We start from the raw sequence: 15,378 nt of genomic DNA, 5'->3' as shown, positions 1-15,378 counted from the left end.
AGACTTTACTGAACACAACCAAACATGATAAACAGGGTAGGGAGAGAGAGCCCAAAGTGTGGTGTCCACTCTCTGCTAGTTCTCGATTCAACTAACGTGCCCTCGCGATGCTCACACATGTGTGATGCGCTGTTGCGAGTATGATGGCTGCAATGTGATTGGATCGGGTGCAGAGCAGCTGATAACAGTGGCTGTCCACAGGCTTCAATCAACCCAGTACCCAAGAAGAGTAGCATAGGCTGTCTTAACTACTACAGCCTAGTAGTACTAACTTCTAATGTGATGAAATGCTTTGAGAGGCTGGTCATGGCCAAAATTAACATGTACCTAAGCAAAGATGTGGACCTGCTGCGATTCACCTATCGACACAATCACTCCATAGCAGATGAAATATCACTGGTTCTCCACTCAGCTCTGGATCACCTCGAAAACAGTCATTCATACATATGGCTGCTCTTCACTGACTACCGCTCAGCCTTCAAAACCATTATTCCATCAGTGTTGGTCAAGAAACTCAAACTCTACCCCACTCTGCAACTGGATCCTTGACTTTCTCATCACAAGACCACAGTCAGCTTGAATTGGAAACGTCTCCTCCTCACTGATTATCAACACAGGGCACCCCAAGGGTGCGTGCTTAGCTACTGCTCTACTCATTATACACCTATAACTGTGTGGCCAGGCACAATTCCAATACTATTTAAAATGCTAATAACACTACAGCTGTCGGCAGAATCACAATGGCAATGAAGAAGTGTCCAGGAGGGAGACAGATCACCTTGTTCAATGGTGTGACAACAACAATTTTGCGTTCAACTTCTGCAAAACCAAGCTTGTGGACTTCAGAAGGAAGTCAGGGCAACATGATCCAGTCCTCATCGAGGATTCAGTTGTAGAGGGTCAAGAACTTCAAATTTCTGGGTGTCAACATCTCCAATGATCTGGCCTGGCGCCTCCCTATTGATGCAATCACAAAGAAGGCTCGCCAGCGGCTATACTTTGTGAGGTGTTTGAGGAGATTCGTTATGTCACCAAAAACTTTTGTAAACTTCTACAGGTGTTCTGTGGAGAGCTTCTGGCCGGTTGCATCACTGTTGATGATATGGATGTGCCAACTCTGAGGACAAGAATAAACTCCAGACGGTTGTTAACTCGGCCTGCGACATCACAGGCACCAGACTTCACTCCCTCGAAAACATCTACATGAGGTAGCGTCTTAAAAAAGCAACCTCTATTCTCAAAGACCCCCACCACCCAGCCCATGCCCTCTTCACTCTGCTACTGTCGGGAAAAAGGTACAGGAGCCTAAAGACAAGCACTCAACGGCACAAGGACAGCTTCTTTCCCCACTGCCATCAGATTTCTGAATAACCATTGAACCACAGACACAGCCTTACTTTTTGTGCACTGTTAGTTTTACTTTTTTATAGCAATGTCGTAAGATGATTATAATATGAACGTTTGCATTATGACGCTTCCGCAAAACACCAAATTTCATGACTTGTTCATGGCGATAACTTCTGATTCTGACTCAACAAATAGTAATTTTATATTCATGAATCAATAAGGAGCACTGAAAAGCATAGCTACACAAGGCTTGTTGCAGCTTTCACAAAAGATGACTCACATCTTACTGATTCCCTGAGTCGAGGGCATCTGGATCTGATACACTCACAAATTCCTGCAGCCAACATCTCTCTCCACAATGTGTGGTTCAAACCAATAGGTCTCGCCTCATTGTCCTAATGAATGAACAAGGATGTTGTCACCAGAACTTTAGTCCAAACGTAGTCCAAAAGGACACATTCTTCACCTTGGAACAAACATTGTTTTGTTAATTCAAGCTGACTTTTGTGCAAAATCACATGTTTGGTATGAGTGCTGATCAATCACTCCCTTCTTTCCTTGCTGTCGGCTACTAAAGGGCAGACAGCCTTTGGATGACACTACATTTCTTTCCGAGACTGGAGGAGGATTCACTTAACACTTTCAGTACATTATTAGATTTTATTTCTATAATTCGAAATACCACAAACATAATACATGTTGTGTTGTTCTTTACTTGGCAGTAAAACTATAGTCAAAATACTGATTTGTAGACTTAAGGTCATTAAAATGTTTAAAACACAATCTATAAATTATATTGATTATATTCTTTCAAGAAGGAGCTGTGCTGTATTTTTCCCCTGAATTTTTTCTTACCTCCTTAAAATTTGTTTTTTTTTTCTAAATAGGATTCAGCTACAAGATCAAATATAATGTCCTGAACATTCTCCCCTCACCAACCCCAGCTGCCCCTCGTGTTCCCATTCTGTGGCATCAGATATATCCCAAAACCTCTAATATAGCATAGAAGGGGGCCCTTTCAACCTTCCTTGTTACTGCTTATCTACAATAATCCTATTTATCTATATTAGGCACACATCCCTATGCCTTTCCTATCTACCCAGGTACCTGGAAAATGCCTTTAAAATGTTGAAATTGTTTCTGCTTCCAGCACATTGTCTGACAGCTTATTCCAGATAACCACCAGAACTTTGTGAGAAACCTACCCCTTAAATCACTTTGAAATTTCTCCATTAAACCTGCACCTCTACTCCCCTGCCCTGGGGAAAAAGATTCGGACTATCTGTCCTATTTATGCCCCTCATAATTTTATGAACTTCTGCCATGTCACTCTCTTAGGGTTTTGGAAGCAGTTCTGACATTTGCTCTGAATGAAGACGTTGGTCTAGAATTTCTAAAAGACTGCCGTTTCTTTGTCGGATATGGTCTCGGAAAGGTTACCCCCAAGTCTCCTACATGCTGATGAGAATACACCCAGCCTATCCAAACTACAGCCATCCATTGCAGGCAACATACCAATAAATCTCTTCTGCACTCTCTTCTGCTACCACATCCTTCCGGTCTTGTGGCTATTTGAACTGTATGTAATACTCCAAGGTCTAACCAATGTTTTGTCATATAGAGATATAAAACAATCCAGCACAGGAACACATCCTTCAGCCATAATTTCTGTGCCAAACATGATGCCTGAATTAAACTAAAACCCTACTGCTGGCGCATAATATCCCTTTATTCCCTCATATTCACGGGCCTATCCAGAAGCCTCTTAAATTGTATCTGCTTCCACCACTACCCTGGCAGACCAACCCATGCACCTACTTCTTCTCTGTATTTAAAAAAACTCTTGCCATCCTATTTCCTTTAAACACTTTCCTCCCTACCCACCCCCCCTTACCCTGCCGCTCCCCCTCCAATTTAGATGGATGTGTCATTTTTACCCTGGGAGGATGATTCTGACTGCCTGCCCTATCTATACCTTAAAGATTCTGACTGTCTGCCATATCTACAGCTGCAAAGGTGATACGAAGGATTTCTCTCCTACCAGTGCTCCAGGGCTAGGGTCCCACAACTCCCTCCAGAAGAGCCAGAGCAACACTTGGCCCATCTTCTCCTCAGTTTGTCAGCCAGCCCACTTCTCAAGGAGTTAAAACTCATGAATTTCCAACTCAGCCTGCGCACACCACATCAATTCATAAGCTGTATTTTCCTCCATAATAATTATGCACTTGTAAACAAGATCCTCAACATTCCTTAAATGCACTGTAGAACTAACAAAAGTATGAACCATGAGCTGAAACTTTACTGTCTGGTTAGTCTCTTACAAAATATAGCACATACAACATGGGTCCAGGTCCTTCAACCCACAAATGTCTATGTCAAATATGATGCTCAAATGAAGGTAAAACTCTGTTGCTGGAATGCACTACAAATCCCTCTATTCCTTGCAACCTTGGCAATTTGATTTAGCAGTCAATGAATTTATTGATTTATAACTTTATCAGCAGCTTTAATGAGCCAGGTTAAAACAGTCCATTCAATGACATGGTTGGGTATAATTTTATTACTGTTTCAGATATTGCATGTTCAACAGATTAAATGAAATGTAATGCTTTTATGATTTTATATATCAATATTACTTGATAATGATACATCCTGGTATCATTCTCTCATTGAATGTGATATCAGATATCCGCAGAGATCTTTCTTAGCAAGGACTTAAAATCGGGCTGGTCTTTTGGACAAATATATATACAACTCCATGGAAATCAGACATAATTTAGGCATTTCAAAAATGAGGTTCACTAGTGCTTTGCCTGGCTTGTTTCAGATCTGGGACTCATAACTATTCACTGCAGACCTTAAATGCATTATGTCAGCTCCCAGAATACTATCCCTCCCTTAACCCCACACAGCCTATTTTCTTCTGCAGATGAAGGAAACTATGCAACCATTGTTCATTAGTGTCAGGGGCTCCCGCTGAGAAAGTCCAATGGGCCCACTGTCGGTGTGGCCCACATAACTAACCCATAGCATAGCATTCAGGATGCAAAGGGTAGCATTCCAACATTTCTGACATAAATTATAAATGCTGGAAATCTGAAACAAAATAGAAAATTCTGGAAACACTGCCTGCTCCAGGCAGTGTACAAAAAAAAATTGCAGCCTTTAAGGCCCAAAATAGAAATCTCCAGCTTCTGATAACTCACTTACTCAGTCAACCTCAGGATTGTCCATTTTTGGTAAATTATCTGTGATATTGGCTCATTCTTCTTAACTTCTCCACCCTAACTTGCTAATTGAAACACTATCATTCTCTAACACTCCCACGAGCAACAGGCCACCATAGAAACCCTGCCCTCAACCTATCATGGATAATCTATTAATTTTATATCCATCCCACCCCTCCCCCCCCCCCCCCGCACCACTCACCTTCCGTACAGATTAAAACAAACTTATTTTTCTCTTTCCCACTTCTGAAAGTTTATTTGAAATGAAATATTAACTTTATCTCTCTTTCCATGGATGCTGCCTGACTGCCTTTTCTGTTCATGCTTCATTCACGAGTGAAGTGACCTATGCCTTTAATTTTCTGGCTCAGAAGTAAGGGCTTGGCTAACTGAGCCTTGTTTCATATAAAAACTAACCTTATGGCTTCTTGCAAGACTGCGTGAGGAAACATTAAACATGACCAGAGAGGCAGACTGCCTCTCATCACAAGAATTCCTGTTTGAAATGGGTGTTAATCGGGAATAAAAATGATGTGCTTAGAACATTTAAATTTGAGGAAAAACGTACATTAAAACCCCTGGTATCCAGAATTCAAACAACTGGCAGCCTCAACATCCAGCAAAATAATTGAGTAAAATAAATAAATAAAATGATAAAATAAGAGGCAAGAAATATGCAAGTGTAACAGTAAATGTTCTCTGAAGCAACACGTTAACCTTCAGTGAGGATAGGACCAAATATTCAGCAAGCAGAGTGCCTTGGTCGTGCATTGCTCGTAGCAGCTGTTTGAATAAAGTTGCGTGAAACAGCAGTGGTGTCACTCAGGATGAAGAGGTGAGGTGGTTGATGCCACGCACCATTGGGGTGACTCTCTTAAAGTGGCTCCTTATCTCTGCTTATTAAGAGTTGCCCCGGTCAGAGGCTTTATCTGTAAACTTGGGGGAGGGGGTGGGGAGAGAGGGTTAATTATATATAATGGTATTGTTTGTCTTTCGGGTGGCTCCATGGAGGTGTAGGAACCTTCAGATGCAGTGATAGTTAAATTTTTTCAAAGAATGTGACTGAAAATAAAGTAAAATTCATTAAGGTTTATACATTCATGAAAGTTAAGCTTGTTCAGTGTAAGTACAGGATAGTATTTTTGTGTTTTGTCTTTTAAACTGTTTATTCTTAATGCAAGTATATTAGATATTTGTAAGAGTACGTCTTAAGTAACTGGTAAATGCACTTATCCTGCATCTACCAATCCTCAGTAGGCGCTGGATACCAGGGATTTTACATTAACGAAAAATAAGCCACAACACTTTATAGTGGTGACATTTTTCAGTTAATATTTCACAATTAATCTCTGCTACAGTTTTGTGTTGCATGCCCACATACAGAATATCACATATCATCGAGCAGGCTTTTTCCACCAAGGTTAAATGAGACAAGAACTAGAAGACATGGGATAATGGTGAAAGGTGAAATGTTTAAGGGGAACATTGGGGTGAACGTCTTCAAGCAGAGAGTGTTAAGAGTGAGGAACAAATTGTCAGTTGAAGTGGTGAATGCAGACTTGATTTCACATTTCAGAAAAAATTGGATAGGGGAATGGAGGGATATGGTCTGGGTGCAGGTCAATGGGGCCAGGCAGAATAATAGTTCAGCACAGACTAGATGGGTCAAAAGGTCTGTTTCTGTGTTGTAGTGTTCTATGGTTTTATCAGATCATCTATTTTGCAATTGTATTAGTTGACCTAAAGATAGATGAAAAACATTAAACAGGACACATCAAATACCTGGATAACAGGTTCAAATCACTTACAACTCCAAACAGTTACGATCACTCTACATTGCAATACTGTGAGCTAAAATGTCAAAAATAGTCAAGTACTGAGAATAAAGTTGCAGCTGGTACCTCCGTCACCACCACTAGAGCACAGAAATGCTCTAGGAGTAAAGGTTAATCAAGGACAAGCAGTGTTTATTCCCTCTCACAGCCTTTGTTATCCTGTGGTGGAGAAACAACTCACAATTCACATGCACTTTGAAAACAGCCTCTTGACACATAATCTGCAGAAAATAAACACCAGAAATTACCTATGAATACATTCAGGGAAATTACTTGCACCTGGAAACCTGCTAATTTTCAGAGCTGCAGCACATATTATCACTAAACAAAAATTTGTTTTTGTTGATGCATTTTTCCACAGGTTGAGATGTTCTACTCATATCAATTTTATACAATTACAGGTATACCCCGCTTTACGATGTGACAAATGTGCTTTGATTAATCTTTAGTCTAATGCTAAAATTATATTTCATACATGTATATATATTTTGGTTAACGTTAGTTTTGCGTGGATAGGGCTCATTTACATTCTACAGACAAACATGGTTCTTTGCAGCTGGTAGCTGGTTTCAGCGTCAACAAATGCATTTGCATTTTAAGCACTGTTGACCACAGGAGCCAATTCGAAAGACGGAATTGCTGCTGTTTGCAGTTGAACCCAAGAGATGAAAAGATTTATGATGGTTCTTGAGATACTGAAAACAATAGGTTCAGAAGCACCTGTATAAATGCACGGCCATTTTGCTCTCATGTGAGCAGACATCACAGAGACATAAGTGGACTTAGAAGCTTTTAGCACATCAATGTGAAAAGACATGATTAATTTCAAAGACAGAAATGATGTCATATACCATGTGATGAGAGATTTGCCAGAAATATATTATGAAATGAGAGACAACGAAGAGTTTAAGGGAATTCACCTTCCTGTTGAGACAGGATAAAAGCAGCAATATTTCCTGCAGAGGGGGGAAAAAAAGCTGCCTATGTTACTCCTGAATAAGGGAAACAGGATACTACAAGAAAATGTTCACTCCTGTTTGAAGCATCTCTCTATGAAAGACAGCTCATCAATGGAATGGTGAGCTGAAAGAGATCTGATGTTTAAAAGTGCTTTATAATAATTTCTGAACTGAACATTTAAGACCTTCAAGCAAGACCAAAATGATGATGAAGTTTTAAAATCGACTTTTGAGAGTTTGAGACTTTAACACACACATACTTACATTTAAGTATTTAAGATAGAGTTTAAGTTAGAGATAAGTAAGAAAAGTCCTGTTATTACCAGTTCAACAAACACTATTATTTTAAATTTACCATTGTCTGATGAATTTTTGCCATTGCTGTTCCTTTGTTAGTGCTAACAAAGCCTCTTTAGTCACCAATAAAATTAAGGTTGCTGTTAGTTTTTAACAATTAATACTTGCTTTACGCAAATTTGCTTTTTACAAAGAAACCCCGAGTTCACTTTTACGAAAAAATGACTGGTGGAGCGGTCACAGGGCGGCTGGTGGGGCAGTCAGCGTGTGGCCAGCAGGGCTGTGTCAGGGCAGCCGGCGGGGCTGTCAAAACTCGCTGTCTTCCCAATTCTGGTAAGTGAAACTACACTGTACATACATTATTTCCACTGTACATGGGCTGCATATTTATCACATAATTCCTGCTTTTACTCTATGATAGTGTTATTTAAGGTTTTACGTGTTATTTGGTGGGTTATTTTTTGAGTTAGGAGATGTTCAAAAATTTTTCCCTTCGATATCGATTTCTAGGATTTGTAGGAGCCCTCCTCATTCCCCTGTCCATCCTGCTTTCCCTTATGTCTAGCTCCATTCCTCCTCTCTTCCCTGACTCCTACCTTCCTTGTTTCTTGCACCTATCAGTGAGCTCCTTTCTCAGGCCTCTGCCCCATCACCTATTAGTTTCTTTTTCTTCGCCCCCCCCCCCAACCCTGTATTGACCCATCAACTGCCAGTCTGTGCTCCTCCCCTCCCGCCCCTTCATCGCCCTTTAATTTGGCAGGTCTAGTAGCATCCTTGGAGGAAAAGGAATTCTTGCCTCTTCAGGCCAAGAACCTGCAACAAGACTGAGAATGAAGAGGGGGGGGAGAGTGGGTTTGAAGAGGAGAAGGAGAGGAGTGAAGGATAGCAGATGATAAGAGGATGATGAAGGGGTGGAAGATAAAGGTCAGATGGAGGCAAATGGGAGAGGGAAGGGGTGAAGGATGACAGATATAGAGCTAGATGGGCATGGGGGCAAGCGGAGTAGGGGGACAGAAGCAGTGGGTGGAAGGAGGGAACATGTGGCCTCCTCTACATTACCAACACCAAGTGCAGACTAGGTGACTGCTTTGCATAGCACCTACACTCTGTCCATAATGTCCATCCAAGTTGCATGCCATTTCAATTCACCTTCTATTTCCCACACCAACCTGTCCATCCTTGGCACTCTCCAATGCCAGAATGAGGTCCAACACTAACTAGATGAACAGCACCTCACTTGGTCTGGGTAGTCTATAACCCAATGGAATGAACAATGAATTTTCCCATGTCAGCTACCCCTGGCCTCTTGTGCTCTGTCTTCATCCTTCTGATCCAACTCTGGACCTCCCATTTTCTGTCCTGATATGCTTTATCAATGACTCCAAAAACTGAAAGGGAGATGATAGGCTTTAATACACTTTAGATTGTAGCTGGCCTAACTCCATGTGCTTCAATGGATGGCTAAGTGGGGGGGAGGGGGTCGACCTCTATGGCCAGGTCACGGGGAGCTACTGGAGAGCGAGTCATCAGTGGGTGGGCCAGCCAATCTTACACAGCAGTATATAGATATCACAACACATCCCCTGTCCCATACCCCCACCTTAATTCCCCTCCTGGTTCCATCCACCAATTACCCACACATTACACCCATTAGATCCCCAGCTGCACCTATTTTCATCAGCCCTTCACCCCTCCCCCTCCATTATTGCCTCCCTTCTGTATCAGATTCAATGCTAGTAGCCTTGATTTCCTGCTCATTACCATCCTACACTTCTCTGTACCTCCCCCTCCTTCACATGGCTCCATCAACCCTTGTTTTAATCTGCTTCCACCTATGACTTGCCCGTCTGCCTCCCACTCCACCTCTGTCCCTCCCCACCCTGTTCTATCCTTCAAACCTCCTCACCCCATGCTTTCCTCTCCATACTGGCCACTGCCCCTCTCTATTCTTGGTACTAACAAAGGGTGTGCACCTGAGTGATTGACAACTCCTTTCCCACCACAGATGCCACTCAACCTGCTGTGCTCCAGTTTTGTTTTTGCTTTCAGTTTAATAATGTTCATTGACAATTAAAGCGAGAAAATTACATATAATTTAAGGAAAGTATTTTTGCAAATTTGGCGCACCCATATCTACAAAAAAAGGAGGATTCAATTTTTAGATTTCTAAATGCTCTTCTTAGCCTCTAAGACCTGCGTGGAATCCCATTAATAATTAAATAAATATGAATTTTAGACTAGAACTATCAGCGGTTCTTATCTTTTTCTTTCACTTTTTCCTTCTATTCTAACATCTTACTATGTATTCTCTTTTCTTTCCTTTTTTTCTTGGGACTGTAGGGGTGGGGGGGGAAGGGTTGTTGGGGTATTATCATCATGTATTTGATACTCAATGCATTATTATATTTGTATTTTGAAATATATTTGAATGCATGTATGGTTAAAATTTTTAAATAAAATATTTTTAAAAAATGAACTGGGGTGGAGATAAACGAGGTGTAAATTGGGCCGCATGGACTCGTAGGACCGAATTGGCCTGTTACCATGCTATATGCCTAATTTAATTTAAATAATCTAATTTAAAGATGAAAGCATCCAGTTATGCTGTCGGTAAGGAGGACTATCTTCAGTAACTCAGTGGGGTCTCTCTGCTGTCTGCCACAGGGAAAGTCACTGCCAACATCTTCCTGAGGTGCCCATTCCCCGTGGTCAAAGAGCTGCGCCACGAATACCAAGCATAACTGCATCCATCTTGGATGTTCACTGCACATCAAGTCCATGAGAAAAATGGAGGGTTGTTCCAACCACTGAAAATATGCTTGTGATTCATGACAGAAAATCTAAAGTTCAGTATGATCATTAATAAAGAGAGAAAAATTAAGGCCATTGAAAATAGATTTATGAATCACATTATCTTTTTGCATTCAATACACCTGGTTTTCGAGGTCTCTTGGAGTTTAAACTCCAACATTTTTTCCAAAAAGCATCACTCTTTTTCCTGAGGGCATTAATGGATTCATTTAATTCATGATTCATGAAGTAGAATATTCATTAATATCTCACAGTACCCACAGAGGCCTGGAGAACAACTCGAGTCACACATTGAGCCAATGAATGGCTTCAAAATTTAATTATGGAGGTTTTAAAAAGATACACATTTTATGAGTTTAATCCAGATTGAAATGAATTTTATAAACAGACATCAATTACTCCTTCAGATCTTTAAATAAGATAATCTCAGTTTGTTCACCACATAATTTTAGTGTCAACTGCCAACACACTTTGGAATTTAAATTGTATTTTTGCAACAAAACTTCAATGGACTAGTCTTACATTCGTCGTCCTTGACCCAACTCGTTCATGGCCACCTAACTTGCTTGGTCTTTTCTGTCCAACCTTTCATATTCATGTACCTGTCCAAATACTGTAGGACAGCTATCAGAGGTTCCACCTTCTGGATGATGGCCTGGGTGGGTATGAAAGACTACATAGTATTTTTGACAGCACATTTCTGGGATATTATGGCCAAAATTTCTCCTTCAAGAGCATCGCTAAAAACACTGCTTATTCATCTCACAAAATGGTTGTGAAACACTGAAAACTAACTACTGTGTTTATAAAAGCCACTAGAATCCAATGGATAGGATGTGGTTAGTGATATTCCCGTTTTATCATATAGAAACATAATTTTTGTTGCCTCACCATTCTAAGGCAGAGCACAGTCTAAATAGATTGAAGTATTTTAAATCTTTGAGGTATGGCAAAACCAATGTTTAGCACAACTTCTTTATTTTTCAATACTATTCCTCTAGAAGTAAATTCTAGTATTTAGTTTTTTTTTCATGCACTTGGTAAATTTGAGGTCAACACAGCAATTGGTGTATCTGTTTCCACCAGCCTACAGGTCCCACACTTTCCAACTGGTCTGTGTCCATTTTCATCCTACTTTTTTGTAGAAAATATTTTCCCCACATCCTGTTAAATATTTATATTTCCAATGACTGTTTCACTTTATTTTATGAATATTGTTGCCCATTTTACATTTCCAATCACAACAGTTTTCACGCACTTTATTAGCATTTCATCATATACTTTTCTCCATCGTCCTCAGTGTGTGTACTACATTAACGCCACTATTACCTACATGTTTCCTTGCTGCTCTTCTCAACTCTGGTTCCTTTACCTTTACTAGATCCAATAGTGTTGGTCCTTGTTGGGCTTAACAATGTGATCAAATCACTGAGGATCGTTATTTCATGCTTTTTACTCATTTCCATATTTTGACTGTGCATATCTTGCGCGACCTCTCTACCACTATTTAGTGGTCTATAGAAAATTCTATTAGCATTATTGATTCCCTATTTTTCTTTCAATAGAGATCAAGGATGTTAAACTGAAACAATGCTAGAAATGTTCAACAGATCAACCATCAACTGTAGAGAGAGAAACAAAGTTAATGTCTCAGGCAAATGACCTATCATCAGGTTCTATTTTTGTTTTCATTAGTGATGTACCTCTTTTCTTTAATGATCAGTGCCTCCTTTCCCTAATGCCATTGTTACTACTGCACCACCTCTTCCCTCTCCATCTTTCCTACACACGTTTACTCTTGCAGTGTTCAGTTTCTAGATGTTTTATGCAGAAGTCAAACCTCAGAAATCTGTAGAACATCTGATTTCCAAATGGTTTGACTGACACCAGCTTCTGTTTTATTATTGACACCGTGATGACTGTTGTTTAGCCAAATAAACTAATTTTTGTAGCATTTCCTCTCATTTGTGGTTAACCACTATATTAAACTACTGTTCTTCATCTCCCTGCCAACATTCTTCCTGGCTTTATTCTTTCCGTTACTTTCTTTTCCTGTTTTGGTCATATTTAGGCTGCCTCCAACCTTGCTCTTCTCAGTATTCAGGACTCAACCATGACAAATTCAGATGATCAATCATTTTGATATAGTCTTACATCTTACATTCCCTGCAGTTAGATTATTTTTTTCCCCTCTTGCAGTCTTTCAAATGACATTTTACTCCTACATCCACTTTCTCCAACCATCCACCAGCTGACACCAACACCACTATGGTTCCAAGTCTCCATCCAAACACTGACTGTTTCTTTTGCTCTCTTCATCCCTTCTCCCTCCTTCTACAACCAGAAGCTTGTTTCATTTCACTTCAAACATTTCCCAATTCCAATGTACAGCATCCAAAGACCATATTTCAACAAACTCATCAATCCATTGCTGTCCTTTGTCTCTTAACTAATCCTAACCCTGACTGTTAGTATTTGAAGAATTTTTGTTTTCAATTTCCTACATTTTGAATGACTGACATGGGCAAACAGCATATAATCACAGGGACTGTGTCTGCCAGACTCAAAGCTTGTTTTGTACACAGGTATGTGCCATGATAAAATGACATTGATTACATTTTGTGAATTATATTTACATAAATAATGCCCATAATGCTTAGTTTATCTATGTTTTTTTCTGTCCTGGATGTTCAGTAACTCCTGTGGTGAGTTCTCAATTCAAGACATCTGGGCACTGGCTGCTCAGTTTCATCTTTGCAAAACTAAATCTGATTCCACGCACATTATTATTTTCCAGAAGGAAATGGTGTGTAATTTGGATTTGGAATATTGATTGAATTTTTCTCCTCACCCGTCTAGAGATACCAAAATCAGATGCAGATCACTCGATCTAATATCAGATAAGGAAGACTGAAGATTTTATAAAAATCCACTCTTATCTTGAGGGTTTGTTTGTCCACTAGGTATAACATTTATTCATTGATGAATATCATGAACTGCCATTATATTATTACTGTCAATATTTCTGTAGAGATAGTAGATAGCTTTAAGTTCCTCGACCTGTCCTGAACCTACCACTCTGTCATAACAGCCATGAAGGTCCATAATGCCTCTACTTCCTCAGAAGCATGAGGACATTTGTCTTGTCCCTACCATCCCTTAATGACTTTTACAGAGAATCCAATCAGGATGCATCACTGCTTGGTACAGGAACAATTCCGCCTGGACTGTAAAAAACTACAGAGAATTGTGAATGTAGATCAGATGATACACAAACTTGTCTTCCCTCCATCGGCTCTGCCTACATCTCCCAATGCCTTGGAAAAGCAGCTAATATACAAAAAAACATGCCACCCAACCACACTCTCCTCCTGTCGAAAAGAAAATTCTCGAGTGTTCACTTTCAAGAACAGTTTCTCTCAGACTCCCGAATGAACTTCATAATTGTAACTCCTGAACAAAATTCACCCTTACGCTACTTGAACTGACCTCTCACTGTAACTTTACTCTCTGTACTATGTTTTATTCTGCTGTGCTTGTGAATGGACACATTTGCTGGATAACATGCAAAACAAACCTTTACATCGCACCTCGACACACATGACAGTGAAAGTAAACAAACTTGATTATGGAACATTAGTAGTCTGTAGCCTACCACATCCAGTGCACTCGATTTGGCTTCCTCTACACCAGTGAGACCCATCACAGATTGAAAGACTGCTTTGCCAAGCACCTGCTCTCTGTCCTCAGGGGTTGGTGGGAGCTCCCAGTTGCCAGCATCTCAATTCTGCTCCGCACTCCCACACCGACTTATCTGACCTCAGCTTCAACCATTACTGGGGTGGAGCTAAATGTAAACTTGAGGAACAACATAGTATCCTAGTAGTAGTAGTCTAAAACTCTGCAGCACAAGTAGTGAATTTTCTAATTTTGTAACCCCACACCATCCGGTTCCACTTTCCATCTGTTCTTTACCCGTTCCTGTACTCAATTTTCTCTCAACTACTGTTTAACAAATGAAGCAGGAGCAGAGTCTTTTTTTTTCCACGGGTTTGCACTGCAACTGCAGCTTTGCTGTATTTAAATTGCCTGAGAGAAGAGGCATGGGGTATTTTGGCTTCTCTGACCTCATGTTCTGCTAATTACCTTATTTCATTGGTTCAGACTACTATTCACATTGAGAAAATAAAAATAGCAACTGGTCTCTTGCTTTCACTACAAAGCAAAAATACCCAAAATGTCTATCCTCTATTAATTCAATTTGCTCCACTGTTCAGGGATTCAGTTTACTGGAAAAACAGCAAATTAAATTTATTAGTGACAAATTTACTCATTACAAAAATTGTCTGATATTAAACATTCTGCTTAGTATATCTAGCACATTTTCCTCTTGATAGGACCCAAAGGGTCGATCATTTCATTAAAAATGGGTTTGTTGTACACATTATCACTAAGTATTTAGAATGCAGCTTACCAACAATACATAATTTATGAACCTGCCATTTTGCTAGCAGCTCACATTGTCAGTATTGCATCCAGAATATTCAAGCTAAACAAGGGGCAGCCCCTGTACTTAAAATGGCAGCTATATCAATATCTGGTAGAGCAACTGCCCATTCAATCTAAACACGAGGCCAATGTCAGTCAGGGTTCAGAGTAGAATAATATAAATCTATGTTCTGTCTAAGCTTTGTAAATTGATTTTTTTTTTAAACATGAAATGGCCCATGATGGAAGGCTGTACACATTAACCAGGCATTTGGAAAATCCCACAATGACTCGGTGGGCAGGATAGATATGTCCAATTATGGAATGCAGCAATATCATACACCAGTGTGCAATCGTTCTGCATCAACCACAGAGCATGAGAGCTATCAGGCCCTATTTTTTTTAGGCACATGT

At 40.1% G+C, this 15,378-nt stretch overlaps 1 protein-coding gene and 1 long non-coding RNA gene across 2 annotated transcripts in view; one reads left to right on the top strand and one right to left on the bottom strand.

Moving 5' to 3' along the window:
- LOC138763114 (uncharacterized) overlaps positions 1-10,530 on the top strand; it is a 38,561-nt gene extending 28,031 nt beyond the window's left edge. The window contains exons 2-3 of the long non-coding RNA XR_011357322.1: positions 7,860-7,998; positions 10,330-10,530. This is a non-coding gene — a long non-coding RNA (uncharacterized lncRNA). The remainder of the gene's footprint in view (positions 1-7,859; positions 7,999-10,329) is intronic.
- Positions 1-15,378, bottom strand: part of map1b (microtubule-associated protein 1B) — a 121,230-nt gene that overhangs the window by 34,328 nt on the left and 71,524 nt on the right. The window lies entirely within an intron of this gene.

This window comes from Narcine bancroftii, chromosome 1 (assembly GCF_036971445.1).
Source record: "Narcine bancroftii isolate sNarBan1 chromosome 1, sNarBan1.hap1, whole genome shotgun sequence".
Classification (NCBI taxonomy): Eukaryota; Metazoa; Chordata; class Chondrichthyes; order Torpediniformes; family Narcinidae; genus Narcine; species Narcine bancroftii.
The sequence above is the reverse complement of the archived record's forward strand: the minus strand, read 5'-3'. Positions and strand labels throughout refer to the sequence as shown.